Consider the following 27,430-nt stretch of genomic DNA (forward strand, 5'->3'; position numbering starts at 1 on the left):
AGCAAGGCAGAAAGCTTCAGCATCAGAAGCAAAGTTTCAGCAAAAAGAGATCTTCAGATGGTGCCTGGGTGTGGATGGTCCCTGTGTGCTGCACACTGGTAAGGAAGAAATTAAATATGTTGCCAGACACAATTAAAAACATAAAATATTTATCCTTCTTACTCAGGCTGTAGAAAACCCATCACCAACCTCCCCAAAGCTTGCTGTTAAAAGCAAATTATTCTGAGTTTCTTTATTAATGCAATTTTTTGCAACTTGCTGAAACCCTTGCATCTTATTGAACTAGACTAAAGACTAGAAATAAGATTTTAAAAGATACTTTGCAATTGCGTTGCTCGTAACTTTAGGTGGCGTTGGCTTTTGTTAGATAGCTTCTCATCAGAGAAACTTATTTAACCAAATGCTAGCAGCGATGACAACCGGCAACTCTAATTACACTTGACAGAGTACAAGACAGCATTTTTTCATCCTACCAGATGCTTCCCCGGCTGCGGGCTCCCTCGTCTAGGAATTTCTGCCCCCGGTAGAACTCAGCAAGACACGCACCTGTCATTTGGGACATCACAGATATACGGCAAGATGTGTAAAGTGTAACAAAGTGCGGCAGAAGCGGCAGAGAAAGCAGCCCCTTTCTGTCACAGAAGGCTACCTCCAAACGTGAGGCAGGTGCCTGTCAGCCGGGTGCTGCGACGGGCTCCGCAGCATGGCAGGGTCCCATCTGGAGAGGTATCGGGGTGCATCACTGTCCAACCACTTCAACTCTGATGTGCTCCTCCAGTCTGCACCCAGACGTAGCTGAGGCAGACAGGACGGTCTGATGGCTGCCGTGGTACAGTTCCACAAGGTACGCAGGCTTGATGCTTCCTCTTCCAGACAAATCACGGCATAACAGGCTGTCAGCACACACAGATGTGTTTTCCCATTTTTGTTTGGTGTTTTTATGTTAATATCTCATTAATTTGCCTTTGATGTGTAGAAGGAACCAGCCTAATTTATGCTGCCAGGCACAAGGTAGGCAGAGCAATGAGGGTTTTCCTTGGGGGGAAAGGAACACACCTTGTTCTCAAAGATCCTGAAACACTATTTGTGGTGTGGAACAAGATCATAAGAACAAGCAATGGCCATACAGTGATGAGAACTTAAATTTGCTAATTTTAATTAGCAAAATAAAACATCCCATTATTGGAAAAATAAAAATAAAAAGCAAAGCCTCACCATTTGATTTGTTCATCTGTGATTGTGACTAACATACATCAGTGTGAAATATTTTCCACTTGTCCCAGCTGCTGTCTATGACTAGTGTTTATTAACAGGTTCTGACAAACACTGAGGCATGAAGATCTTTACAGCAAGTTTGCCCACTCTTGTGTGAGTTTGTGTGAATACAAATCTACACTGACCTAACTGGTGAAAAGGCTCACATGTGATGGTGCTGATGGAGAGGCAATATTCCTGCATTCCTTCTTCATAAGAGGTCTGCTCCATACAGTCTTCATAATGATGGTAAAATAAAATCAAACAAACAAACATATAAATAAATAGAATAAAATTGAAGTTTAGAGCACTATAGGCTTTAATTTGTTCCACTTTTTTCTACTTTACCTAGAACAAGAACTGGAGAAGTCTACAAGAACAGCTCAGAGATTTTCTGCAGCCTGGGGAAAAAAAAAAACCAGCAGTGCCTCTTCTCTTTTTTATGTGCTGCAGGCAAAACTCAGGAAATTCCTCCTTGGTTTTGTTCCTGTGGTTATGAGAATTAAGTAAGTCCATGAGCTTCCTAGAAAGAAACCAACAAACAGAAAACAAAATTAAAATAATGTACTTTGAAAGTTCTGGAGGGATTTTGATTGTCTAGAAGATATATATTTCATATCATCCCATTTCAAGAGCCAAGGGCTTTCACGATTGCTAGTCCAGATATTGGAGCCTAGAAGTAGCTGTAACATTTCAAAAATAGGTTTTATATGCTTAAAAATATTTCATACCTTAACAGTCAGATATCTCAAAGCTTTCTAGACCTGGGAGACTGGGAATGTTTCCTTTCCATTGGTATAAAGGGTTCAATTTCTAGTCATATCCAATAAAGTATATATGGGGCATTAAAGCTCTGACATTTCTAGGCAAAGAAAATTTGTCACTGTAATAGCACGGATTTTTACCTTTCCAATAGCTCACACAGGTGTCATTTTGAGAGAAACTCCATGTCTGAAATGAAAAAGAGGAAATATTAGCTACAGGGAGCTGTTCCCATTTGGGGACTGTTGAGATAAATCCTACGAGATAGGGTTTGAGAAGCAGATAAAGTGGTCAAAGGGGTAAGATAAATTCAGATATAACATATCAGTGTAATTGAACACCCCATCTCCAAACACGCCGGTACATATCACCAGTCAGGGGTCTCTGCATGAGCTCTGTTGATCAATTCTGGAAGAACAGGGAGAGGCTGAAAATGCAAAACTGGCCAAAGGACAGAAGCTGCTCATATGGCTCTTCTAATTAGGCTTTGCCACTCTGGGTCTGGATCCCATGCCAGGAGAACCTGTTTATTTGGAGAGCAGCAAGAATGGGCCAGCTTTCTCTTTCTTTCAAGGTGGCCAGGTCATTCAGATGGGCAAAGGTTAAGGAAGAAGTTAACAGAGGACAGGCGTGGTAGATAGGCCTGAAGCAGCCAAGCAAGTAATCTTGGGGCATCCTAAATCTGATGAAGCTCCTGCATCTGCCCTGTGAGTGCCTGGTTGGGTGTTGGTGTGGGCTTGCACAGAGGTCAGTCCCTGTGGCCAACTCTTCACTAACCACTACAGTGGTGCTTGAAGAGTTTTGGTGGGTCAGGACTTCACGAGGGTGACCGATACAGTCCCTGCTCCAAGTCTCACCCAGGAGAACTCGGTTGTTTTATTGATTACCTGCTTACCCTGCTGCTGTGTCCATCCACTGTGAAGGTGAGGGAGATAATCTGTGTGGACTTTCTTACTGGCCAGCTGAGGCAGGTTCCTGATGATGGGCAGAGAGGAACAGGAGAGCTTATTTTTGTGATAGCTTACATTTTGAGTGGTAAATACATGCAGAATATGTCTAGGTCTTTAACACTATTAGATTACTAAATTGTTACTGTATTAAATAAGTCAACATGTGGAATGAGAGTATATAACACAGTGCAGTTATTTCTCCTGACTTTTTGCACATGGCAATACAGCCCAGCTCTTAGTGCCTTTACTTTTTTCCACATAAGCATACTGCTCTTAATGATAATGTACTCCCTAATTTGTTCTCTCAATGGTTTACATTTCCTATAGCTAGTTTTTCAAATACATAATGGCACTGTAGAGCTTAAGCAATTATTTCCAATGTCTGGGCATATTTATCAAGTGGAGCTGAGTATTGATCATCTGTAGAGAATTTCTCAGCATTCTTTCACATTTTCTGGCTGGCTGATGGGAGGGTGCAGTTCGCTTTCATCAGTGAATTGAAAATTTGTTTTGTATCCCCGTTTTTAAACAAAACTCATCATGCCTCACTATTGCAGGTTCAGAACCAAAAGTAGTCATATTTTTTTTGCTTTTCCCGACTGCTGCCATCATTATTTGACTGCTCTGTTTCAAATACAGCACACCATGCTTTTATCATGTCTAGATTCAAAGAGTTGATGTGAAACAAACTACACTTTATGACAATGATTATTCCAAGGTTTTAAGACTAACTACTTCATAAATGTTTTTGTTCGTTTCTTTTTAGCTGGATATCAATGAACTCAGCCAAAACATTTTTTTTGTCACCTAAACAACTCTTGCTAGGAGTAGCCTGCTGTGTTCAAGGATGAAAATTTACTTCCCAGCATGATTTACCGGGTCCAGCATCACACCCGTATTAACAACCAGTGCTGGCTCCTCTCTTCAGCCTGTGCTGTTGAGGTCTTTATTGCCAGAGCAGTTCAAATAATTGTGAAATCACTGCAGACTCGTGTCCCTCCAATACACTCTATGGGTGTTGTTATCCCTGTTTTACAAATCAAAGAGCACAAAACTAGAGGGAAGTAAGGAATTATATTAAAACCTTATGGGAAAACCTGTGGGGAAACCATGAACCTCCTGGTGCCCCTACTGTGTGTCTTAATGATAGATTCATCACTTCTGTTTATTTTGAAGATGTATTTATATTACTGCTACTGCTGCTAATACCACTGCTTCCATAGAGGCACTTAACTTTTGAGGTCTCCAAAGTGGTCCGTCTCCAAATCGTTTCCTCTCTGTTCTGTACATTTTAATGGAAGAAACTTGGGGAAAAAAAAAAAAAAAAAAAAAGACACCTAAGGATATGTATAACCTAATCCATCTAGCATTCACAAGGACAAAATTTCATTTCTGTAACCCTCATTCTGTGTGAAATTTCCTTGCAAGTTTCCACTGAAGAACCTTCTGGGTATCAAACTATTTGCAGGAGTGGAATATAGGAAGTGTTAACATAGAAAATTCACAGAAAAGTTTAAATTGACATTTTTATACTGATTTCCTGTTTGTTTCATGCATATGTATGCACCTGCAGTCATGTTAATGGGTGGAGGATTTCATAAGAAGAAACCAGAAGCCACAATGTAGCTGATCACAGATGGGAGATGTCCATCAGCCAACTGATGAGCCAGGTAGGACCAAATCCTCATGTCTTTGGGCACTGCTCTACTTGGCAATATAAGGGCTATGCTGCCACCACTCAGCCTTGAGTGAGATGCACAGGCTCCCCTTACAGACACCTAATTTCTCATACTCCACTTGGTTGTCTAATGTTTATGCAAAATACTCATCTTCTTTGGACAGTAAGCATTCAACTATTTGTATAAAATGGAGCAGAAGGATATAGAAGGACAATGGCAGTGAAGCCAGCAGCAGCCTTAATTAATTTTGGGGGGAAGGCTGGGAAGGGTTTTCAAGGGCTTGTCATAATCTAAATGAAGCCAGACTCCCATATCAACCGAGTTGCACACTCACCTGCCCTGTACAAGGCTGTCCTCTCAACCCAGCAGCAAAGGTAAGTGGCAGTGCCTGTTTTTGAGCTTCCCCCTCAGACCTCATGGGTTGAGTTCAAACCTCAGTACCAAGCATCTGGTGACCATGGGCTGGCCCCCAAAACAAAGCCTTGTGTGCAAAACCACGGGGTTCAGCAGCATCTGGGCAGGAGTTCCAGGGGACCCAAGTGGACTTGGAGAACTGGTGAAAATATGGACTGCGGAGTACACCTTCCTCCTGGTCTCAGCTCTGGCCAGCTGCATAGGGGTGCTAAGCAGGGCTGGCGATGGGTGCTGCAAATGCCAGAGCTGGAGGGACCACATAAACCGCAAGTCAGAAGCACACCACGAGCTGCTTCTGTATTCTCTTCCCATTATATTTTCACGTGATGTGTCCAGTCAGCTTTTAAATCATTTTAGAGATGTGACTCCTAGCACTTTTCTTGGGAAGCTATTTCACAGTCTATTAGACCTCTTGTTAAAATTTTGTCTGGATAGTCAACTCGAATCTCCCCTTGCTCAGTTTCCTACCTTTATATGCAATTATACCTCTTAGAAGCACTCTAAACAATCTCCCTAATGTCTCACTGCTTACATCTTTCAGGACATGTAAACAGTTATAGCATTTTGGGACACTGTGTGGGGCATCTTAAAATATTTAGCTCTTACAGTCTTTCTCCATGAATCATTCGCTATAGCCCTTATGTTAGGCATTTTATTCTTCTTAAAGTTCGTTCTAATTTGTCATCATCTTCCTAGTTAGGCTGGTGCCCAGGCCTGCATGCAAGCTGTAATTTATAAAACAAAGATTTCATATTCATAATGTTTTTAGACTGCACATAGTTTTAAAATCTGTTCAGTGCCCTAATTTAACCAGTAATTGTATCTTCTTTTTTTTTTTTTAACCTCATACAGAAAGAGAAGTAAGCAGCTTTTCAGTTTAATTAGTTTAGTTTCTGACAGCTTTAATGTGCAATGGTGTAAAGAACTGCAAGGTTAAAAGATTTTCCTGGGGTCCACAGAACCAGAAAGAAAAATAAACACATTTTGCTCATAAAACAGGAGCAACACTATATAGGATATTAAAATATTTTTCTCCATTTGTTTTCTTAAAGCACAGAGCTGCTCATTTCACAGTGTGAAATAGGAACATGGGTTTGTCATCCTAGCTCCTAAAATAAACCCCACATAAATGTATTCATAGTACCATCCGGATATTTTTCATGACAGCATGACAATCAGATGTCACATGCAGAATGCTGTCTGTTGGTATTCAGAACATTCAGTGTCACTGCATGGTAGAAGCTCTTTCTGCATAACAAAATGAATAGGGAGTATAAAGGCTACTTGTTATAATATTTTGGTAGAAAATTCTGTCTGGGAATCCATAAATGACACATTTTATTTGAAAAAAAAAAAGAAAGAAAGTATACATGGAATGGTAAGAACAACTGAGTCTGATTTCTTAACAGAAATGTGAAAAACTGTATGGGGGAAAAAAAAAAAAAAAAAGAAAAAAAATCTGGTTCTAGATCAGAATTTAGGAAATTAACCTAATTGTGCTAAAAGTGAGTGGCAGCAATACCCTATGGACTTCAGGACTGCAAGGTCAAAATGAAAATAACCTTGGATGATGATGCATAATTCTTAATGATGATGACAACAAATACAATAATAGTAACAATAATAGTAATACATCGTTAAAAATAATAGTCAAAACAAAATTGTTCAGAAGCACAAGTCAGGACCGGGGCTCCATTGTGCTAAACAAATACAATATTATCATCACGTACCTATCACAGGATCACCTGGACTCTCCAATTTCTAACAGAAAATATAGGGTTTTTTTGTTTGGTTGGTTGGCTTTGGAGTAAGCAGCATTTCTGAAGTGCTCTGAGCGCAGCTGGTATTATATCTATCTTCTCCCCTTGTTCAGTACAGTAAGATAAAAAAGTGTGAACAAGCATGTGAGGAAAAATATATATGAAACCATAGATGATATCTTTTATGAAAAGCATGGTAGAATCAAACTTTTGAAAGACATCTCTTTATTACCTCTTCTTAGTGTACTTTCAGTTGAGGATATTCCCACCTCTGACCTCTTCAGCAAAATTTTAGTCTCCTCAATATTCATTTCCAGGTGTCTGCTTTCTGTCTTGTTGAGCGGCTGCTGCTGATTGACATGCCAAAATCTGAAACACTGCCTGCCAATTCCAGCTCACTTAGAGCTGCTGATCTGTGTTAATGCAGTAACCTTCACCCGAGCTCTTTTTCATGTGGATAAAGCAGGTCACAGAGGAAGGCCTGCCAGTCCCAAAGACTGAAACCTCCTTCAGCAGTTCCTTAAATTAACCGTGTGTCACACAACAGGAGCTGCCTGTATACCGCATGGCAATCCACATTGCTTCTGTGAGAAAATGAACAAGGCCTGCAATTTCAGGAGAGGGCTTAATTAAAGCAGATGAGATTTCCATCCCTATTTTGATGCTTGCTTTCAGATCATGGTGCACCTGACAGCTGTGGAAAGCATCTGGACATGCACCCCTAATGTGGGAGGTAAGGATGAGCTGAAAGAAGAAAAGGAGAATCTTTCAAACAGAGAAAAAAAATGGTTTTGGTGTTAATTTTATTTAATTTTTTGTATTGGGAAAGGGGGGGGGATATTTTGACATGGGACCATAACTCACAACTGTAAGGAGATATTCATAGAGGCCGTGTCTTCAAGGCACTTTATAAAACAGACCTGCCTAGGCTATTTTTGTTTGAATGACTACCATGTGTGGGCCATACCTGCTTACAAACTACCTGAACCTGTACCTGAGAGGACAAACATCTGAATGGCTCAGTATGGGCCTCTTCTTCGGGAGATATATCTGGAGGTCTTTCTCCTAATGTTTGTTTTGATATTTCTGAATGTTAAGAGAAAATTGTTAGTGAGAATCATCCTTAATTTGTATCATACATAGAAGATTGCAGACAACTCCTGGTGTGATGCTGGAATCAACCGTAATACAGCTTCACTGGGTTTTGTAGGTGATGCATCTAAGTGATGAGCTGTAAGGCTGGGCCGTGGCAGGATCTGGTGCTCCTCCATGCTTGGGTTGGCTACTTTGAGTCAGATAAGGATTAAGACATTTCTATGGATGAAAGATATTGAAGTATTTATATTTATTTGTTTGTTTTGCTTTGTTTTGTTTTGTGGAAATTCTTTATATTACGTTTAAGTGAATTTATTTTGGCAAGTAAATCCCTATATCCCTATGCTTTCTGTAAACTTCCAGTTAATAAACCTAATGTAAATGTTAACTACATTTCAATACAGCACATTTTAATTACTTTGTTCTATATCATGTCTTATAACTTAGCAGTGTAAAACCACGAAGCCTTCCCACAGTACAAGAAGCAATTAGATTGCTTTCCCTGGCACATTTGCTCTGTCCATCTTTCTCCAGAAAAGGATGCCTGCAGTGCAGCACACGATGCTCCTGCACACACAACACACCCATGCCTGTAGGGCCAGGAGATGGCCAAGGATGTTCCTTCCACATCTGTTGGTGTAGGAGACCTCCTGTCAGTGTATCAACACTGGTTTCAGTTCCACATCCCTGAAGGGATCCAAATTTCACTAAATATTTAGTGTTATCTACCATCTCATGGTAGAGTTTTCATAACAGACCTATATGCTGGGTGGATCAGAACCAGTGTAATGGTCATCAGTAACCAATTCCAGAACAGTGCACAGAAAGGAACACCTAACACGTTCAAATACTTAAAACAGAATGAAGTAAGCTGTTCTGAAAAGCCAGTGAGGGCTTTAATCCCTTGGGTTTAGTGCAAGATTGGAATTAAACAAACCTTAATATTGCCTTTCTTACCATACAAGTTGAAGAAATGGTGAATTGGATTGGAAATTAAGATGAAACTGCTCTGATTTCTAATGCATGATTTACATTCTTTCCAACACTGCTTATATCCTAATCTTTACCATAGAAAAATTAGGCACCAGAGAAAACCCTCATGATTCACCCAGATGGACATTTAGAAAATAATAACCATTAATTCAGGAAATGAATTAACCTGTAGTTCATCACATTTTCTCAACTATAGATCATCAAGGAATTAATAGTTCCCAATTCCCTCCTTCTTTTCTTCATTTTCATGAAAGTCACTTTCCCTTCAGGTTCTGTTTAGCAGAGTGGATGCTTTACCTCCAGGGTTCTTCATTTAACCCGGGATGGCCAGGAGCCCTCCTGCAATTAGCTCTGACAGTGTGCCTTTGCATTTAATCTGAATACTTGTCTGCTTCCTCCACTTCCAGGAGGTGGACTTTATATGTACTTTTTATGGATATGGAGACAAAAAAATAAAAAAAATAAAAAATAAAAAATAAACAAAAAACACAGCATGCAAAGCTGCTGGAAGAAGTCAACATCACTGGGTGGTGTGATACTATATATTTTAATGCAAATTAATTTATTTACTGGGTTTGTGGAAGTGATAAGGGAAAAGGGAATATAACCAACTTGGCAGTAGGCTTCCACCTCGGAGCAGCTGGTGCAACGCTCACACCAGTTCCAACAGTTGGTCCTTCTGGAGCCGCAGTTGCTCAGAGAGATGCAGAAGTGCTTGACAGATAATGTTGTCACTGCTAATGAGCAGGGCTGCCCCGAGCTGGAAGAGCAAAGTGCTGAAGCCAACAGCCACTGGGAATTCACAGACGTGGATACAGAGCCTGCAGAGCCCAGACCGCATTCTGGTGACAGCAGCTGAGCTCAGCATCTCCAGCAAGCAACCCCTCCGTGGTGCAGAAGGGCAGCTGCTTGGCCATCCGTACCAAGGAGTGATTTTGTACATGAGGTGAAAAATTTCTCTTTCTTGGCCAAGTGCCTCAGACTTTCTCACAGAGTGTCGCTAGCACATGGGCAGAGTGCAGGGCAGCCAGTGCTGATGGATCCAGTGCCCCCGGGGCTTGTTTTGACTATAGCGTCTCCCACCGCTGCAGAGCTGTTGTCCTCACGCTTTTCGTCCCTGCTAAGCACTAATCTGTCGTGTGCCACGGGTATGTTTAACAGCAGCATACCGTGACTCTGGTTATACTCTGCCCTGGAGGGTAACTACTGCGATTTAGAAAACTGTAATTCCTACGCTGGGCCTGACATGTGGCTAAGCAATAAAGCACTTCTCATTATTGTCATAAATGGGGCTGTCTCAAAGGTCCTGCCCATTACCCAACATATGTCTTTAAGTGCACATGGACACAAACACCAGGAAAATAGCTTTCAGCTCAACCTGAGCCTTCTCCCCAGGACCGCCATAATCCTGATTAGCTGATACTGTAGATAGACCTCACTTACTTGTCACACAAGCTCTGCCGCTTAATGAAATGAACAAATCTACTTCAAGCCTCAAAGGGGAGTTTAACTTGCTGTTTCTTTAAATTAAGCCTGCACTGCCTCAAACCTCTGCTGAAGTGTCAGCAGGTATATTCCAAAAATGACATCTACAAAAACGACTATCTCCCCCTCCTGCTATTCTCTGCTCACCCATCTAGAAGCTAATTCGGAAAAATAATGTTATCTACTAATAATGGTGAGCTAATCTCTGTTCGGATATCTGGCAATCTGCAGGACTGGTTTTAACAGCCTTTGTGAAGTGATTACAACTCAGTGATGTACCAAAACATGGGGAAGAGCACCATTTTGTCCAAACTGCTATTTTGCTCAAGGCTGCTCATCAGAAGAAATGATTTATGAAGGTACACCATCCAGGCTTATAGCATAGAAAAAAGAAAAAAAAGAAAAAAAAGAAAAAAAAAAAAAGAGAAAAAAAGATAAAGTTCTTTTCTTCATTCAGTGGAAATTCATTGCATAATGTGCTGCTACATCTCAAATCTGTCTCTTTTAAGCTTTGTGTCCACTTTTCAACTGTTCTCATGTTGGTGATGCCTTAATAACAATTACAGCGACTATCAGCCCCGGGAGGCATTAGTATGAGCGATTGGAGGAAGGAGGAAGGTGAGGTTTTTCTCCCACCGGTGCATGGATGATGTACGTACACAATTTCCACAAATGTTTAAGGATTTGTCTTGCATGTCTCTTCTCCCTGCAGGGATGAGACACACTGCCTGACACTCACATGTCATGGACTGCGATAGCTGTAATTTCATTTATAGAAATCGGCAGTAAACAAAACCCCAGCGATTCACTTAGAGGCTCCAGCCAGACAAATCCCCAAGGAGGGCTTTCCACAGCCCGGGCTGAGGCATGTGCCTGAGTGATGGACTTGTGCTGGGAAGCTGCACGTCCTTCAGAGAGAACACTTGGGTTTGTAAAATATCTTCCCCCTACATTTAAATGCCCTTCACCTGGCTCTTATAGGAGACATACAGCTCTGAGCACCCTGTGCTGGCTGTTCTCTGGAAGGGTGCAATACTGTTTTCCAGGAGTTAGTGTTAGATATCATAAAATCACAGAGTCATAGAATGGTTTGGGTTGGAAAGGACCTTACAGATTATCTCATTCCAACCCCCTGCCATGGGCAAGGACACCTCCCACCAGACCAGGTTGCCCAAAGCCCCATCCAGCCTGGCCTTGATCACCTCCAGGGATGGGGCATCCACAGCTTCTCTGGGCAGCCTGTGCCAGGGCCTCGCCACCCTCTGAGTGAAGAATTTCTTCTGAATATCTAATCTAAACCTACCCTCTTTTAGTTTAAAACCATTACCCCTTGCCCTATCCTTACACCCCCAACAAAGAGTCCCTCCCCAGCTCTCCTGTAGGCACTGGAAGGCCGCAATGAGGTCTCCCAGGAGCCTTCTCTTCTCCAGGCTGAATATCCCCATCTCTCTCAGCCTCTCTTTGTAGGAGAGGTTCTGCAGCCCTCTGATCATCCTCGTGGCCCTTTGTTGGACTCTCTCCAGTACGTGCATGTCTCTCCTGTACTGGGGAGCCCAGAACTGGACACAGCGCTACGTGTGTGGCCTCATGAAGCTGAGTGCAGGGGAAGGAGCACCTCCATCAACCTGCTGGCTACAATTTGCCTCATGCAGCCCGCGATCCTATCAGCCTTCTTTGCAGCAAGGGCACATTGCTGACTCATTTTCAGTATAATAGACTGTATAATGTGTCCTAGTGTCCTTCCAGCCAGGGATGTGCCCAGTGCTGCCTCCCCCAGCTGCCCAAGCTGCTGCACCAGTGAGTGGAGATGCCTGCTAGTGGAGCATCCCCTGCACTGGGACTTTGGTGCATTTCTCTGAGAGTGGTAAAACCCTCTGCTGTGCACAGCACCGAGCCTCTCTGTGCAGCACAGCTCCCGTTGCATGCTGTCACAGGGGTGCTAAATGCATTTTTTAAAAAGTCGTCCTCCTTTGCAGTGTTTGTTTTGTGTTTTTTTTTCCATCACATAAAAAAAAAATATTTCTCTGCTCTAAATGAAATAGGAGCTCAGTGACTTTCATTTTCCTAGGAAAAAAAAAAATGAAAGAAAGGGTAAATCTAGGTATGATTTTGTGTGTTTAGAGATTTTGTTCTGAGGATGGTTGAGATTTTGCTGAGGTGCTTTACAGCTGTGCATGCTTTTTGGTTTTGAACAATTTTAGTTTCTGGTATATTCTGTAGTTATATTTTGAGAGGCAAACAAAAGACTGTTGGGTATGAGGTCTGTTTATATGTTTCCACTATTCATAAACAATTTAATGATATATGGCAGGTAGTACAAAGAGAATGATCATTTCAATGACTACACTTTCTGAGGAAGGCTATGCTACACTACTCCTGCTTGACACCTTACAACAATTTTTAAGAGGGAAATTCATTCTGATTTGAAAAGACCGAAACATAGTGCTGTATGGAAGGTAAATCAATCTGTCTTTCAATTTACTTAATGCTATAAAACCCTATAGCTCTGCTCATTCCTGCTTTTTAAAACATCAGACGGCAAGAAAAGTGAGAAATATATGGCTGCTATTTAAAAAATGGTGGCATTACCAAGGCTTCAGTGCTCCCAGGGGATGCTCGGTGCAGAGTAAAGCAGAGGCTCGGGAGCAGCTGGGGTCTGCCCAGCCACCCACCACCTCCCCAGACAGGGCAGACCCAGCCTTGCAGTGCAAAGCCCTTTAGATACACACCAAAAACCTGCTGGTGCTGCATGTGCAATCAGCACATTTCCCAGACCCAGAAGAAATTTGCTGAGGACATTTTATGGTACAGTATAAAATAAAAATAACTGTTTTTTTTTTTTTTTTTTTTTTTTTTTTTCCCGTCAAAGATGGATATATTGCAATCTTCCTCTAATAGAAATGGAATGCAGCTTGGATAAAGTTTATCAGAGGGTTGAACTGCTTGGTGAAACTGGATATGCACAGGTTTAAAGAAATCTATTTTCAGGCATTTATGAGGGTGATAGCTATCTGTGTATGAAAAAAAAATGGTACAGTAGCAAAATACACTAATCTGAATGGATCCTGCTTCCCTATGTGTATTGAGAATGTATCTGAGATTACTTGAATAATCCTTGAAAATAGCTTACATGTTGTGCTTGGAATAAATGCAGGACTTTTTCTTCACTGTGTTTGTTCATCGTATCCCGGATAAGAAAGACCATTTTGTTCTGGCTGATTTGTGTGATCTAAAATTTTGAATTCAAAACACACATACAAATATATCTTTTTAATAGCAGTGTTAACAGAAATATTTTTAAAAAAGCCAACAAAGGGATCACATCCTGCAACTAAATATTAAACTTATATTAATATTTACATTTTAATTGATGTATGAATGTTAAATCTTATCTTCATAAGTATTGTACTGTACTTATCCTCCTGTTACAGAATCACAGCATGGCTGAGGCTGGCAGGGCCCTCTGGAGCCAGCTGCTCCAACCCCTGCCCAGACAGGGACACCCAGAGCAGGCTGCCCAGGACCACGTCCAGGCGGCTTCTGAAGGTCTCCAAGGAAGAGACCCCACAGCCTCTGCGGGCAGTCTGTGCCAGTGCTCAGTCACCCACACAGCACAGAAGTGCTCCTGGTGTTCAGGCAGCACCTCCCGTGTCCCAGGTTGTGCCCATTGCTTCATGTCCTGGTACTGGGAGCCTTGCTCCATCCTCTTTGCACCCTCCCTCCGGGTAGATATCAGTGAGTTTCTCTCTGAGCCTTCTCTTCTCCAGTCTGAATGGTTCCAGCTCTCAGTCTGTCCTCAAATGAGAGATTCTCCTGTCCCTTCAACATCTCTGAGGCTCTTCAGGGGCCTTTGTGACCCCTTCAGGGTCTTTTCTGCCAAGCTTCTTTCCAGCTGGGTGGTCCCCAGCATGTGCTGGTGCCTGAGGTTGTTTCTCCTCAGGTGCAGGACTCTGCATTTCTCCTTGTTGAACTTTGTCAGATGTTTATCATCCCATTTCTCCAGCCTGCTGAAGTCACCACGACTCTCTGATGAATGCCAGCCCCCCTGGTTTTGTGTCACCAGCAAATTTGCTGAGGGTATGCCCTGATCCATCATCAGGTAAAGATGTTAAGCAGGATTGGACACAGTATTGACCCTTGGGGTACAGCACTATTTACAGGCCCCCAAGCAGATTTTGTACTTCTGGACCTGACTGCTCATCCAGCTCCAACCCATCCCACTGTCTGCTCACCCAGCCACACCTCACCAGCTCCTCTATGAGGGTCTGAGGGCAGACCATGCCAAAAACCTGACTGAAGCCAGGGTAGGCATGTCCGCTGCTCTGCTCCCATCCACCAGGCCAGTCCTTTCATCCTAGAAGGTCATCAGGCTGGCAAAGCATGACTTGCCCTTGGTGAATCCATGCTGACTACTCCCACTGAATACATTTGTCTCCTTCATTTTCTCAGGCTGAGTTGCGAGCCCAGCACCTTCATCTTTGTGTACATTCTCATTTGCAACAGTACGTAATGCTGATGTGAAACTTTCTACTAGTCCCCTACCGCTGATGATACTGTGTATTTCTTCTCATTTTCATTATGGCATCTTCATTTGCAGTGACCTTCACAGTTTACAGTCACCATTTCTTGTACCTTTTATATGGAGCCAGCTACTTCAGGAAGAAGAGTGTTTGTACTCAGCATATTTAAGGCACTGCAGCAATGCACATGGCAATAAAGGACACAATGAATGAAAAGAATATTGGGTTGAATTACTATTACCCAAGTGTCAATGGCTTCATACTTAGTTTAGATCTGTACTGGTACACCACAGGACAGATCCTTTCAAACTACTCACTGCTGAAGCTGGCACTTACAGACAGATGACATCTGCAGTATATAAACTCACATCCAACAAGCTGTGGGTTTTGGTTTTGTTTGTTTGTTTGGGTTTGTTTTTACAGTCTTTAATTTCATTACTGCTTTCCATGTAGCTGATTGCTATACAGTTTCTGTGTTTTGCTTTCATTGTTCCCTACCTGCTTTTTTCCAGATTGAATCTCATTTTATTACCTACTTATATCTCTAAATTCTGCAGCTCTCTTTTTATTATTTTGCTATCTATCCTGGGTTTTGTAACACCTTACAATTTAGTATGATCTGTAAATTTAATTAATGTCATGTTTGCCAAAGACCTTAGGGAGCCAAGTCAATTACACAGCCAAAAAATAAAAAATTAAAAAAAAAAAAAAAAAAAAAAAAAAAGAAAGAAAAAAAAAGAAAACCCTTATTATGCTATAAATGTTCTGCTAAAAATCCCTCTTCATAAGGAGACACTATAGCTTTCTTGGCGTCCGTACATGTAATTGGAAAGGGGCCTAGCTGTTTTTCCCACTTCATTTGTGCCATTTTAACATTTAAAATATATTATTACCTAAGTACATAACAAAGAAATGAAAAATGGCAACTTAATTCCTTTCCCTGTAACTGAAATGTGGTGGACAGGGTTAGACAAACACTCGAAGTACACATTTTGCTATGACATCTAAATTAAACCTACCACAGTGTTACTCAGGCAGAATTGCCTCAAATTACTTCACACATTAAGGGCAAACACAGGCAGCCAATTAATTGATTTTATTTAGAATGTCTGTTTTTTTATTGCTGTTTTTTGTTGATTTCTTTGTTTCTATTTGTTTGCTTGTGTTTTTTGTATTTTGTATTGTTTTGTTCTTTTTTTAGTGGCTTTTTTTTTTTTTTTTTAGTGTTTCCGTTGAGCGTTATGCATATAGTGCAATTGTGTGATGCCTCAGCCCAGTCTGATAACATTCAAGCAAAGTCTATAATTCTTTGTCATTATTATCTCTGGGCTATTATGATGTTGGTAGGAATTAGAGCAGAGCAACCTCCATCATTTGACTAGGAATAACAGCAATTACTACTTTGGTCTCTGACTGAGGTTAGAACAAATAAATTGAGATAGATAATTATTGCAATTTCTCAAATTCATCATTAGCTGCAACTGCATTTCTAATGCAGAAGGCCATATTACTGGGGCTGACCACGGTAGCTGCTCCTGACTCACACTGCAGAAGCGCTACTGAGATCACTCCCTCTTTAATTAGGCCTTTTATTCTTAAATTGAAGTCAAGATCACCTGAGACACATCAATATATATTAACTTTCACAAAGTAATTTAAGACTTTGAAAATCCATTTTGAAAGTTCAGCCTGAGCACCTGATTTTCGGACAAGGCTGCTCTCCACTGGCAAAAATGAAAAGGGGAAAAGAATTCTCATGCTTTAGTTTTTTCAAAAATGAGTCCTACTTCTTGGATAAAATAAAATATATGCTTTTGAAAGCGTATGGCAGAATATGCATTTGGATAATGAAAGTATATGGGTCAAGAAGTGTAATTCAGCAGGTGATGAATGTGTCATGGTCCCATGACATCAGTGACTTTCTCGTAAATTCAGAGTGCATGCAGATTTCTCCAAGGAAAACTTGAGCTCTCATGTTTAGTTTCATAACCTTGGTTTACAATGTATTTAATTGCTTTTAGTTTTTATGTATTTGTTTCCTGTATTTATTTTGCCTGTAGATATATTCCAAACACCAGTGTGCTGGTGATGGATTGATGCAGAGTTATGGCTGTGAGAGAAGACCAGCCAAGCCTGGGGAGCTAAGCAGAGTGTGTGCACCAGCAAGCTGTCCTGGGAGCTCGAGCTCATCTTGCTGTGCATGTGAAAGTCAGCCTGTCCTGCAAAGATGGTTGTCCATGATATAAAGAAAACCCTTCCCGTACTGTAAAGGGTGCCAGAGGCCAAACATAAGACTGCAGTGACTTGATCTGGTTGCTCATACACAGGGATCCAGTGTCATTTAGAAAACCCAAGGGTCTGGGGAACATTCAAATGTCACGGAGATGACACAGGATCTCCCTTTCCTAATAGGTTTGTGCTCCTCTGAGTCTAAGGTAGACACCTCATGGTACCACAGAGCGTGTTCAGCGGCTGTATTTAGAGCTCTGTGCGGTGCTCCAGACATCACGATGGCTGTGGAGTCTCAGAGCATTCAGGCACATTAATTATACACTTTGGGTAAATGTTTTATCCTATTTTTTAGAGAAAGATAGCTGACGCAGACATAGAATTAGTAAATTGTCCTAATCGATACCAGCGCCTACCATCAGCTTAAAGACTTCTAGGCGTTAATTATGAGGCACCACAAACACATCACTCAGGCGGATCGGCGGCAGGAGCTCCCGTGTGCTGCTCAACGCTCAGCCCACACACCCTCCCTCCCTCCACCTCACCTCTCAGTCAGCAGCAATTGTTTTTGTGAGACGCTTGTCGTTTTATACCTTCAACTTTCCAACTTTAAATTCTGCTCTTCAAACTCTGAAATGGAGTCAGGGCAAATTTCTGCTCTAGACCACCTGCGGTACACTGTGAGCTGCTCCTTTTGCTCCAAAGCCATCCAAGGAGATTTCAGGGAGGGTTTGTGTTATGACCAAGCACTTGTTCATGGTTCATGAAAGGCAGTACAGATGTTGGGTACTGGGGAGGAGAGGTAACCTGGGACGTGTGAGGGTGAAATCACGTAGAAAATAATATCACAGCAAAGCAGGTATTGTTCAGGAAGCAAGAAAGGAAATAATGTGAGAGGGGGAGACAGGGAAATCCATGAAGGACTGATGCCAACTTTATCATGCGCTGCCTTTCTGGAAGGCATTAGGATGTTATGGTAACAGGCATGATCATAAGGTAGGCAAGAAAAAATTATAAACAAGAACGAGGCTTTCTGCAAGTGCAGCCTGTTCTGGAGTGTCCTGGAGGGCTCTTGTGGATGGGGATGGCGGGGGGAACACCTGGGCCAGGGGGTGGCTGAGAGATGCCAACTGGCGAGCACAGGTGCACAGAGCATGAAATAAAGCCCTGCTTTCTTTCGTTCACAGACAGACACAAAGAACAGGAGAGACAATAGAAAAATTGGCGTGTTGGCAGAGTTGTGTAATGTAAATGCTCCAGCTGTCAGTCAAACATCTCATCTTCACCCAGAATCTCACCGGTGACGAATGGCAGCTGCACGAAGCATGTGCCAAGGAGTTACAACCAACATTCGGTGTAAGATGAGTTAAATTTGTTTTCTTTTGTTTTCAGAAATGAGCAGCTAGGTCTAGTGTGGGCAGAGCCACAGAAAGATTACCTGACCTGCCCAGGTCTCTGGGTCTGACACATGGGTGGGAGATGAGGTCCCAAAAGCCAAAGCTCCCTCCCTCTGAAAAAAAGATAGAGACAATTTAAAGAGATTTCCATATGAAGAAGGCTGGCGTGGCTGATTTTATAAATAACAATAATATTTTAGCTATTCTAATTACAGATTGTAATTAAGCAGCTGGACCAGATCAGCATCGGAAGACAAACACCTGCATTTGCATTTCCAGATGTTCTCCACTGGAGCTATGAACAGATTTGTTGCACAGATACTTTACAGTCTTTTCAAAACTACCACCATTTTCTGTCTCGTTTCTTCTGAGGAACACGCTTTGCAATAGAGTTTGCTCAGGGAAGGAAGGAGGATGTTTGGGGGAATCAGAGCATTTAGTCCTTCCCCAGCCTGCCTCTTTCTTTTGTGCAATCACTTTTCACACCTGAAGGAAGCCGAATGAAAAGGGAACAGAGGCTGCCGATAACGAAACAACACCTTCATTCAAATGGGTGAAGGCGGTTTATTCATCCCTAAATGAGAGAGGATGCCAAAAGTCTGCTGTAAATCTGAATGTCAAAATTGCTCAGAGCTCAGTCCGCCTCCCCGGCAGCAGCAGGCTTTCTGTGCGGCTTTATGATACTTACAGAGCTATTCACAAATATTTCTAAGCAAAGGTTGCAGTCACCTATTGTCCTGTTTATTCCAGAAGTGCTCAGGGGCTGGCTGGAAGCAGAGCCCTGTCGTGCCGGGCATTGTACGAACAAAGCCATGGAGACAGCTGCTGCCTCGCCGGGTTTACTCCACCATTGTTTTGCTGAAATGCAGTTTTAAAATGTGATGCAGTTCTCAGGGCCGGTAACAAGATGGGAAAACAGTGCTTCTTGATCTGTGTCAGTTTGACTTTAGGACAAGCAAATACAAATGGGACTATATATTTTTATATATTTAGGGTAAATGTTTAGATAAAAACGAAAAGTGATGTGGGAGTCTCAGTTTATCTGAGGCTGGAAGCATTTATTAAGACAGCTGTGAGCAGGGCGGTGATGGAGGTGATGGGGAGGGTTTGTGGCACTCGACCTCCTGAACACCTCCTGTGCCTGAAGGACTCCGTGTTTCTTCTGGCCCAGGAAAAGTTCCCACACACAGCGACCACAACAAGTTCCTTTCCCAACGGAATTCAGGAGCTGCCAAGCCCAGCTGGCTTCACGGGGCTGGTGGAGACCATCAGCAGCTCAGCTGAACCCTGTCCCGACCTCAGAGGCAGCTGGTGAGAAGCAGGAATCTGATTTTTTCTGTTTCATTGAGGAGAAGTTGCAGGCAGAGTGAGATGCTGTGAAGGACAATGCTTTCAAAGTCGCTTTTTACTCTGCTGTTTTCCTGTAATGACTTTGCTTGCTGTCCGACTACACAGGATTTAAAATAAGAGCAAGTTTCATGACTGAGTGTAAAATCTGGGCTGGGGAAGGCTTCCAATAGGTCTGGTTTGTTGTATGGCTTCAGACACAACTGGGTAAGGGAGGCGCTGAGATCTCATTACCTGAATGCTGCATTTCTTTAATTAGGGAGAGAAAAAAGCTAAATCTCCACCCTCCAAATAGCTCTTCACTTTCTGATGTCATTTAGTTACCTGCTTCCTTTAAACACACCACACGTCTTTAGGGGCCCTTTGTTATGATTGCCCAAAAAGATGGCAGGGAGATCCTTGACAAGCTCTGAAAGTCTGTTGGAGGAGTTCAGGTGGCTCAGTCAGATCTGATGGTGACCACATAGTGTTTGTACCATCCTTCTTTGTGTCCATCCATCAGGACCAGAGCAAGGCCATGGCTGCTATTGCTTTCTGCATTGCAGGGCTCTCAACAGGGCAGCAAAGAAGGTCACCTTAGCAGAGATGAGAGAGAAATTTTCACTAGAAAAGGCATCGAGCATCGCCAGCCTGAGCAAAGTAGCACGGTTGCTTTCAGCAGAAAATTGGGGACCGACTGGAAGTGTTACAGAATACACAAAGAAAGAAAAAAAAGATCTCAAAACTCCACTTTAGTTAATAGGCATCTAAACATATTTGACAGAAGCACCTGAATGCCTGTCAAACTGCAGAAAGAGAGCACTGAAATAGTTGAATCACCTGGGGAAACAGATTTCTACGGAGCTAGGGGGTTGTGTGAGATGGCAACACCAATCCCTTCCATCTGGCTGAAGCCCCTTCACCATGAGACATCCTGGCCAAGCAAACACACCAGGCACTAATCGTGCTTCCAATGCTCTGGTAATGCAGGAATGATGTTTTTCTTGCCAGAAGCCCTGGTCTGGAGGGCAGGACACCTTGAGAGAAGTCAGGTGAGTGGCCTGCTCGTGATGAGTGTGCCTGTGGCTGTTCCCAGCCGTGGTGCAACCATTCCTCTCCTCTGCTCCACAAGCAAGGACGAACCTTACAGTGACTGGGTATCAATACTGATCAGGACACTGCAGGGGAAGTAATTTTTAGGTTGAAAAAGCTCACTGGGAAGCATTATTTTCCACTACTTCCCGCAATACCTACCAATAATATGATCTCATGTTATGGCTTCTCTGCCAGTGCACCTTCTGGCACGACGGTGACCCTGGCAAGTTTCTCACACAGGAGGGTTTTGTTCAGTAACTTTCTGCTGTGTATCAGTTTGTCATGAAACGCTGAGCATGTGTTGTTTAATGTCAGACAGCAGCACAGCTTGGATATTGCTTATGTTCATTCACCATTTCTTTTCTTATCAAAGCCTGCTAGCTTCCTGAGCAAGGGTTTATTTCATCCCCGTGCTTGCAGTAAGCACGCAGAATCTATCCATTGTAACCAAACCACTGGGGGAAAAACAACACAATTATAATTTTATGACTAATGAATTTAAAATGACCCCAGGAGAAAATCCTGGCAACTTCAAAAAGAGAGCTGGGATGTGTGGTGACTTTCTGTTTACCTGCCTTTGCAAAGCTTGTTGGGATACCCCTCTAGCAGGGGATCATCTCCTCTGGGAATATGAGGGAGACATGCTAAACATTCACTTCAGATTTAATAGAGATGGAAGCTTTTTCCAGGTAGCGGAGCTCATATATATATATAAAACAATCATTTGTAGCCACAAGAAGCTATGATTTCTGTACTTGTGGGATTTCTGTATGTTTTCTTTCCTCCAGAATAAGAAAAGCTAAAAATGTTTTGACTTTGCAAGATCCAGGAAAACAAGCATCTGCGGCTCTGGTGAAAGGGAAGTTCTATATAAAACCTTCTCAAAACCAGGGAACAATAATCATGACAAGCAATGATTTTTGTTTTCTAATAACAAATGGCAGCTGGATTAAGACATCAGGTCACCCGTGCCCGGAGCACTTACTCAAGTCTTTCATTTCCTAAAGTTCAACTGGCAGCAAGGGCCTCTCCGAGCTATTTTGATGTTTTCAACGTTAATCCTTGTGGCATAGAGTAAATATTATTTCTGCAAATGCAGTTCACGTTATTTACCCACCAATATTTGAGTGTTTATTCAAACCTCAGTTCTGAGAGCCCACCAAGTTTTGAGTCATGTGCCAAATTTATCTTCCAAAAACATCTGTGCTCAAATTGCCCACTAAGGTACCACATACTGCTTCCTACCCAACCACTCTAGCAAATTGCTTTCTTGCTCAAAAAAAATAAAAAAAATAAATGCAGAAACGCTGATTATTCTAAATCTGAAAGACACAGTGGAAACACACTCTGCAAGATGACAATTAGGCAGTGGAGTTTTATTTATAGTTGAGAAATAAACATCAGTTAATCATCACCACGAGCACCAATTCCTAACCTCCGGTTAGGTGAGATTTCAGATGCCTAACTCATTATCAGCTTTCAGCAATGCCTGCTCATCAACAGCAGTCATTTCACTTTAGACAAAACACAATGCATATGATATGGCTGTAATTAAATCATACTCCAGGGAAGAGACAATAGTGAATTATAAGATGTCTTGAGAAGTGATAATAATTACTCCATAGGGGTTCTGTTCTATTAGGATTTAAATACTTTTAAGAATTTGCAGAAAAGACTTCATTTGAAAAAAAAAAAAAAAAAAAAAAAACCTGCTAAAGATGAAAGTAAACAAAAGCTAAGTGAAGTTAGTGTTATCTGTCACAAACATCTCTGGTACCATTGCAGCTTTTTTGCTTTAACATTAGTCCCTATGTGCTTTAGCTTGCCTGTAGAAACCACTGTATTATTCATCAAAATCAAAGCAGACACATGATTTTATCTAATTGACTGTGGCTTGGTATCTCCTTTGCAGATCAGAAGATTGGCCAAAGCCAAGGGAGAAACATCACTTGGGAGATCATGAGGAGAACAGTATCTGGAAAGGAGATCTGAATAGAGCAAGAAAGAACTAGGAAAATCCAGAGCCCTGGAAATGGAGGCAGAGGCCAAACCTAATGTTTTATATAAAAACTTAATACATTATGATCTGGGAAAGGGATGAGACCTAACCTGAGTCACAGCTTTCTGGAACAGCATTGGATTACATTTATGCCCCATTATAATTCTGGTTTGCCTTATTCACTTTATTTGGGCAACAAAAAGACAACAGATCTACAATGGTTAGAAAAAACAACAACTCTACTTCAGGTCTAGCATCCTGATCTGAGAAGATGATATTGCATTACTATGTTTCCAGCTCTGCCTAAAGACAATAAGCAGGGAGCTTGGTGGTGGAGCAGCTCCTGTATTCTGCAGGTTGGTAGGAATGATGTGTCTCACCCTACTCCATTAGTGTCAGTGGGGTTGGGGATTTCATTTTCTCTTTTTGTTCAAAGAAAAACTGAATACTTTGGGAATTATCATAATAAGAACATTAGATACTCATACTCACATCACTTATTCAGTGCTTTAATACTTAGCAGCTGTGCTAGATTCATATTAGTACTGGGTATCTCATATAAAGTGTACAATGGATGTGAAAGAAGAAATGCAGGTGTCTTTAACAATGTTTATTGGAACAAATTTGAGTAGCTCAGATCTTACTATGCCTCATTTGATCTTTTTCACAGCTTTTTTTTTTTTTTTGGTGGAGAAATGAGGCTTAGTTGTTTCAAAGACCTGGAGCCCTTAATATATTTGCTGCTTTTTCTTTCCCTGGTACAATGGACAATTTGTTACAGTTACTGCACAGCTCTTGGACAAGCACTTTGTGATCCTGGTGATTTGCTACCACTAATTCTGCCAGCTTAGTTTAAAATCACCTCGATTAGCATTTCTATGGGAGAAAATTATCCAGTTAGAAAAGTTTTTATATGGGAACCTCGCCATTCCCTTCCATAGTAAACTCTGAGGCAAATAATCCATTTTGCTCTTCTGGGTCTTCAGGGTCATCACTTACCCTGAAAGAAAGTCCTTTTGCACTTTGATTATCCATATAGCCCTCTAATTCTTTGGCTGGTCAAAGGCAAATGGTAAAAGCAAGTTATGATGGATAGTCCCAAAAATGCATAAGAAGTGTTGCTCAGATTATTTGCTTTCCAGCTTCATGAAGTAATGTGTTTCTGTGGAACAATTTGCACATAATTTAAAAGTATTTTCAACCTAGAAAGGCCTCTTAACTCAAAACTATACCATCTCTTTGTGAAAAATTAAACTCACCTAACATTCCTTCATAATAAACACAAATAAGGAGAAATTTACAGTGAAGAAACTACAGCAGAGCCCAAACAGGGGAGAATATTGGACATTAAAGTAAGGAAAATTCCACGCCTTTCTTTTCCAAGAACCTGAAAGAAATACAGTGTTCCTTTTTCTGAGGCTCTCCTCAAGAGATGAGCGTTTTGTAAATCACACTCCTCTGATGATACAGCAGCATTTCACGTTGCCAGCGGCCGGGCTGGAACTGGCTTATTAATATTGCATGATAATAGATAAATTTGAGTCGAGTGCATCGTTGTGCAGGTTTAACTCCGTGTAATTTACCAGCACCTATGCTATTTATAAGACAGCACGGACCTCAGCATGACACGCTGCTCCTTGCCAAGTAACGAGTACCAAAGTATAGGTATAGGAGGAACAGCTATAGGACAAAGCAGGTGACATACCTACCAAAACCAACGTGTCAGCCAAGTGCTGCTTTTCTTCCCCCATGAGCGTTTTGATGCTGACTGTGGATCTGCGGGCACTAGTGGTGGCAGAGTGCTGGCATTTAAGCTTCTGCTTAAGACTGCAGCTACATCGGGGCATGGCAGGCTGGGGAGGGACAGGCATGTTAATGCTGTCAGAAATACAGACCCATGTACACCTTTATGCCAGGCTCTGTTGACCCTCCAGGCATTTATTTCTCTTAAACAGTCCTCTATTACTATCTATAATGCATTAAAAAAATATAATAGTAATGTTAGTAGTGCTGTTTCATCATTCAAAACTGCTGTATCTACTAGATGTCAGGCCATCAAAATGCATTTCCACTGGACAGAGGTGGTTACTGGCACACAGAAAACAACATAAGGCTTTAAACTTTGAGATGAACAAATCTCTCTTCCCTCCTTAAACTTACACTAGGGAAGAACCAGGAAACCTGGGCTTAGCAAATGCTGGATGATTCATGCTCAGGTGTGCCCAGGTGGTGAGGTTCCCTCCTCCTATTTCATGGACCTGCACATTTAATGACTTTGTTTAGAAGCACAAGTATCAAAATACAGAGAGAAATCCTTTGCTTGAATATTTTTTTGAGTCGGGAAACATCAAACGAAAAAGGATCAAAGAAGCAGAGATAAATGTGTGTAACAATACCCTGACCGATGTTCCTCCCAGTCTCCGACATGCACACTACGCACTATCTGAGCACACACTCGTGCCTTGAGTAGATCAAATATGCATTAGTACATATCTTCAGATTGCTGAATCTGATCTTCCTCTAGTCTTTCTCCATTAAATACACGCTTTTTCCTAACTGATATTAAGGTTGCATTCTCTGTACTTGTAAGACCTTTAGAGCTGGGGACTGCAGGGGCTTGCTGTTTGCGTGCTCTCAGCAGAGCAGGCTTGTCCCAGTGCCCTCCCTATTCACTCTACACAAATGAATACCTCATTCAGTTGTCTAATAAACTCTTAATTGGGCTTGCTACCCAGGACCTTTGCATTTTGAGGGGGCTTGTGAATGACGCAGGCACTAACAATTCTCTCTGTTTTGGGATATTGAGATATTAATGTCAGATAGCAGCTCCACGATGGAGTGGCTGTGAATGTTCACTTGTGGGTGAAGTCTCCATCATGTGCAACCAGTGAATCCATACCCTGACTGCTGACCCCTGTTTTCCCTATTTTCAAAGCTTCTGTTAATTTTCTGGCCAGCTCAATTCTCAGCACCACTTCTGGAAATTTGACTTGCCTGTAAGGAACCAACCCCAAGGCAGTCCTAGCAGCCGGATGTCTACATTTGCAATCCTTCCTTTTTTCCTTTTCGTGTTACCTCTCAAGGATCACCCATGGTTCGAGGTCATGGTGGCAGTCTGATGGGGCCGAGCTGCCCTGTTTTTTCAGGTCCCTGCAATGCTCTATTAAATGGACTTGGGCGGCAGGTGGCAAACTCTGTGCAACACCGAGGACTGGAAACAAACCCAAGCACGGGCATGTGCAGTGCAGTGTGTGGAGGGCTGGACACCGCCGGCATGCACTCAGCACATTCAGTACACGAGGGGAGGCTCAGGTCTCACCCAGTGCAGCCTTCATTAGCAGGGCCAGCCCTGGCTCTCCGCACACTCCCGTGGAGTTCATGTAAATGACATCGCCGCCGCCACCTCCCTGCAGAGAGGTGCCAAGGTTTGTCTCTCCGAATCAGCGCCTCTCCCGTCACCGGCCGGGCTTTGTCAGAAGCCATCGCTGTCAGTGCTGCTTGGCACCTGGGCAGCCCTCCAGGCAGGCACTTCCCCAGCATGCCCCAAACCAGGCTCCCCTTGCAAAAGGCTTTAAAAATGTTATTTGCTCTGAACGTGATTCAAGCTCCCTCCTCTCCGTGTTCCTGCCCATGCCCACCTCCCCTCATCCAAAGGCAAAATAAGCAGTGCTGGAAAGGGGTTTGTGTTCAGGTGGCCTCACCGCCTGCCTCTGGGAAGCACAGGTTGTCAGGCCAATGCTCACAGTGCTCGTCAGGCACAGCACTCACTGGTTAACATTTTTTGGTGGCCACGCTCTCTCTCACAGCTCACTTTCCCAGTTTCCATGGGTTTGGTCTCTAAGAGCATTGGGCAGGGTGGGAAGCAGCCCCCTGAGCCCACGCTGGGATGTGCTGGCAGCAGGCAGGGATTTGCCTCCTGTCTGTGTCCCCAGATGGCAGAAGTCTGGAGTGCAGACCTCTGCAGAGCACCCAGCAGTACATCGGGCTGTTCCAGCCAGCGACAGCCCCCTTTCAGTTGGAAAATGACCATCAGTCAAAAATCAAAACCTGAGCATCCCATCTCCAAAATTTCATCATTTCTTTAGGTTTAAAGTCTGCTTTTCAATCCTCTCCCACACGAGGCCATTTCAGCCAAGCAGGAGGGATCATTTCTGCTAGGAAGTCACCAGGGAGGTTTCAGCAGCTGGGAAGAAATCACCACCACGCTTCCCCTGGAGCAGCCACCAGCTCGCTGCAGTGCACGGTGCAGCCCCACAGCCATGGCCAGCACCAATCCATATCCCAACCCGCTCAGCTCATGGTCTGTGTGGGGTCACCAGGATCTTTATTTTGCCTGGCTGCAGCAGAGTTTTCCCAGCCATAACATGTAGATAAATGTCGTTTTTGCAAATGTCCTGCTGCACACACATAAATAGTGCTCGGCATTATTGGCCATCTCGGTGATTAACATGTATTTTAATGGCTGCATCAAC

General features: G+C 42.6%; 3 long non-coding RNA genes across 4 annotated transcripts; 2 read left to right on the plus strand and 1 right to left on the minus strand.

Moving 5' to 3' along the window:
- Window positions 1–681: 681 nt before the first annotated feature.
- Window positions 682–2,595, minus strand: LOC311429986. The gene is made up of 5 exons (XR_014688490.1): window positions 2,463–2,595; window positions 2,160–2,205; window positions 1,603–1,777; window positions 1,401–1,490; window positions 682–893 (listed from the first exon to the last, which is right to left on the minus strand). It is a non-coding gene; the product is annotated as an uncharacterized lncRNA (long non-coding RNA).
- Window positions 2,596–2,676: 81 nt separating this feature from the next.
- On the plus strand, window positions 2,677–8,129 carry LOC311429987. 2 transcript variants are annotated; one of them, XR_014688491.1, is made up of 4 exons: window positions 2,677–2,723; window positions 4,540–4,636; window positions 7,495–7,552; window positions 8,030–8,129. It is a non-coding gene; the product is annotated as an uncharacterized lncRNA (long non-coding RNA). The 2 variants fall into 2 exon arrangements; XR_014688492.1 differs by lacking the exon at window positions 2,677–2,723 and adding an exon at window positions 2,812–2,939.
- Window positions 8,130–19,643: 11,514 nt separating this feature from the next.
- LOC311423465 lies at window positions 19,644–24,801 on the plus strand. The gene is made up of 2 exons (XR_014685723.1): window positions 19,644–19,849; window positions 22,872–24,801. It is a non-coding gene; the product is annotated as an uncharacterized lncRNA (long non-coding RNA).
- Window positions 24,802–27,430: the final 2,629 nt, after the last annotated feature.

The sequence above is a fragment of the Aythya ferina genome (assembly GCF_964211825.1).
Source record: "Aythya ferina genome assembly, chromosome: 1".
Lineage (NCBI taxonomy): Eukaryota > Metazoa > Chordata > Aves > Anseriformes > Anatidae > Aythya > Aythya ferina.